Source organism: Macrobrachium rosenbergii, chromosome 26 (genome assembly GCF_040412425.1).
Source record: "Macrobrachium rosenbergii isolate ZJJX-2024 chromosome 26, ASM4041242v1, whole genome shotgun sequence".
In the NCBI taxonomy this organism is placed as follows: Eukaryota; Metazoa; Arthropoda; class Malacostraca; order Decapoda; family Palaemonidae; genus Macrobrachium; species Macrobrachium rosenbergii.
Window position 1 is genome coordinate 42,371,090 of NC_089766.1, and position 3,677 is coordinate 42,374,766.

At 35.8% G+C, this 3,677-nt stretch overlaps 1 long non-coding RNA gene across 1 annotated transcript; it reads right to left on the reverse strand.

Moving 5' to 3' along the window:
* Positions 1-289: 289 nt before the first annotated feature.
* On the reverse strand, positions 290-3,050 carry LOC136853140 (uncharacterized). Its single transcript, XR_010857363.1, has 2 exons — positions 2,596-3,050; positions 290-1,176 (listed from the first exon to the last, which is right to left on the reverse strand). It is a non-coding gene; the product is annotated as an uncharacterized lncRNA (long non-coding RNA).
* Between the last annotated feature and the right edge of the window lie 627 nt (positions 3,051-3,677).

A 3,677-nucleotide genomic window follows, 5' to 3' on the forward strand; every position in this document is an offset into this window, starting at 1 on the left:
CGATATTTTGTTCAGGAATTTCACTAGAATGTCACTGGAGGACTTTACCATAATCCTGGAAAAAATCAGACCTCTAATCTCTAAAAAGAATACTGTCATGAGAGAAGCTATTCCTGCTGAAATCAGATTAGCTATAACACTACGTTATTTAGCAACGGGAGACTTGTATGCCAGCTTAAGTTTCTTGTTTAAAGTATCCAAACAAAGCATATCGGACATTGTTTCCGAAACTATGAGAAGTATAAATGAAGCATTAAATGATTACATAAAGGTATGTACTGATAAAAAAAATATTCAAGTAATATTTATTTTAGAAGACATTATGAATTCACATGAATATGTTATAACAATATACAGTACTTTTCTTTATCAAAGAGACAACATGTATCATTAGACCTACTTGTAAATAATTGCATACAAAATAAATTAACAATATCCTTTCATCAAAAACTGTTCATTTATTAAAAAAATATAAATTCATTTAAATCACAAAGAACTCAAGAATAAAGTATAAGTAAAAGTTGTATGTAGGCTACTGATACAAATATCTAAGAAACATTTATTTAAGAAGGCAAGTTTTATGCACATGAATTTGTTATATTAAGATACTTTCCTTTATCAAAGAGGCATCTATCATTACTTGAAAATAATTGCATATTCTGTCATCAATAACTTTTCATTTACCAAAAGATAAAAATTCACTTAAAGCACCAACATCATGAGCGCAATGTATAGCTTGAAGTTGTGATATAATGATGACGATGGAGGTGGTTCAGGAGTATTTGGCGCCGAAATGTGAATTACAGATGACGAATCTGAAGAGCAATAATTATCACTAATTTCATGAGACATTTCTAACTCGAACAAAAGGTTACTAATTCGATGCTGAGCTATATTACGGAGACGTTCACTGCGCAGCTTTCTAATTTTGTGACCTACCAAGTCTCCGAAAACCGAGTATTATTCATCAACAGTTTTCATATTAGCATTAACAGATTTCATAAACTGGTATGCCTCCTCTTCTCTTTCATCACTAACATGTTGCTTGGACTTTCTTCTTTTGTTTGTTATGCCATCATTCGTTGGTTTTACGAAAGTACCAGTGCTAGGGATGGGAGAGGGTGAGTTAATTTCTCTAGTATCTTCATCGTCTGTAACCTCTATGTAACCGTCCACCTGAAAAAAAGATATTAACGTTTTATGTTTTGTATTTATTTCAGTTGCCTATCAATGAAGAAGAATGGAAAATTATTGGCCTAGAATTTGAGAGGAAATGGAACTTCCCAAATTTGATTGGAGCGGTAGACGGCAAGCATGTACTGTAGTTCTTCAGTGTCCATACAACAGCGGAAGCACATATTATAACTACAAAGGAACTTTCAGCATTGTACTACTAGGTGTTGTTGATGCAAATTATTGTTTCCTTTATTGCAATGTTGGCTGTCAGGGCAGAATATCAGATGGAGGAGTATTTAAGCATACAGAGTTCAGTCAAAAAATGTTGAAGAATGAATTAAATTTGCCTGAGCCAAAAGCTTTACCAGGAAGAACATTGCCTATACCTTATGTACTGGTAGCAGATGACGCCTTTCCTTTATCTCACAACATTATGAAACCATTTCCTATAGATCTGAGGAAGGGTTCTCCGAAGAGGACATTTAACTATAGGCTTTCGAGAGCTCGTAGAAATGTGGAGAATGCTTTTGGTTTGATGTCATCAGTGTTCAGAGTATTTCGGAAACCAGTTGATTTAAAAGTGGAAAATGTGATAGACATGACTTTTTGTTGTGTTCATCTGCATAACTTTCTCAGAAAACAGACCTCCTCTAGAAATATCTATGCACCTTTTGGCACGTTTGATACTGAGGATGCAGGTACTGAGAAGTAATATTAGGATCATGGAGGAATGTAACAAGCTCCGATACAGGGTTACAGCCCCTTTCTATTATTGCAAGAAGACCACCTTTAGAAGCCCAAAGAATCAGAAATGAATTTGTAGAGTATTTCCTGTCAGAGAGAGGATCTGTTCCTTGGCAACACAAATATATGTGAATAACAATTGCTTTTTGGTTACCTTTATGAAGTTTGCTCTCGCTATAGCTTAGACCTACAATAATGACCGATTATTCTACTGTACTTTATAATTATGTATGATAAGGATATACTTTTTCCCAATCAAAATAAATATACGTGAACAGATTTTTTTCTTTCCATGTTAATAAGTTTAGGCTTACCATCGCTCTAGGCCAATAATAATCATCCATTGTTCTGTTAGTGCTTAAACTCACAATGTCAAAGAAACTAGGTTAATATGAATATTCATATATCTAGTTTCTTTGGACATTGTGGGTTTAAGCACTAAAGGTTATAATATACGGTATTGTATGTTTTTCAGTAATCCATTATTCTATTTAGAAATAATGTATACTGAAGATATATTTATTCCCAGGATAAACAAACATATAAACAAAAATAGTTTTCGCTTCCCATGTTAATAAGTATAAGCCTAGGCTTACCATGGTTTTATGCGTATAATAAGCATGCACTGTTCAGTCCATTCTACTTTATAATTATGAATATCAAAGATATACTTACTTGTTCAGAATTGACTTGTTCACCAATGCTGTCCTTGGTATGAAGAGGGACGTTAGTATCCTTTAAAAAGAGTAAATGCTTCTATGCAAACCAGTTCGAAATGTATTTCTCATCTAAGCCACTACCACTCTTTTGCTTTACAGTTTTTTCATGTTCTTTAGAAAAGTACGATCTTAGACTTTTGATCTTATTTTTGACAGCTGTTATATCTATAGCATATTTTTCACTTAGTTTTTGAAGGGCATCTCCTCTCAGTAACTTATTTGAATAACCTTTCAAATCAGCTTTCCAAAGAACTTCGTGTTTTTGGTAGTCTTCAATGAAAGTTAGAGTTAATTCCTTACTCCCAGGTGACATTTTCAGTAGATTTCACTACATAATAACTCTCTTAGGGGAAAAAAGCGCACGGAAAAGCGCACGTGACTCCCAGCACCGGTGGGAAGCCTTGCGCTATTGCATGCCTCAGTGATTTCGGAGAAAAAACACATGCGTAAAGGCCTGCGCTACGTGCGCTGTGGAATGCGCCAAAGGCATGCGCAAAATTGAATGAAAAATTGAATCGTCTGGACGCACCTTAAGAGTGGAATTCAAGCGTTACGGAGAAGATATGCAACGAGGGAGAATGATGGCCAGCCAATCAGCGCGCAGATTTTTGTGTTGTTACGCAAGGTATTAGGCGCCATTGTAAAGGCAAAACCTCAGCCCTCATAACCCGGACCTTTCCGACTGTGTTGTTCGGATTAGCTGTCGTTAGTCCTTCGTCGGCTGTACAAGTGTGATCAACGAACCGTCGGCCTTTCATACTAATTGTTTCATGTAATTATTTGCTGCAATGTAATCATGTTTGTGATGTTAAAAAAGGAGCGCCAGAAGCACTTGTTAACAATATGCAAGGCTAGAATGGTTGCTATAACGGGAAAGCTTCAACACTCGGTATTGTAACGACATTGTTTGCACATTGGTCAACTGAAGGAATTTGGCCATGAACCTGTAGATGCCTTCTCTGAAACCAGTGCAAGAGCTGATTACCTTCGATGGTGTCAAGGGAACTGCAGATGTACCAGAACCAAGTTTACTGGATG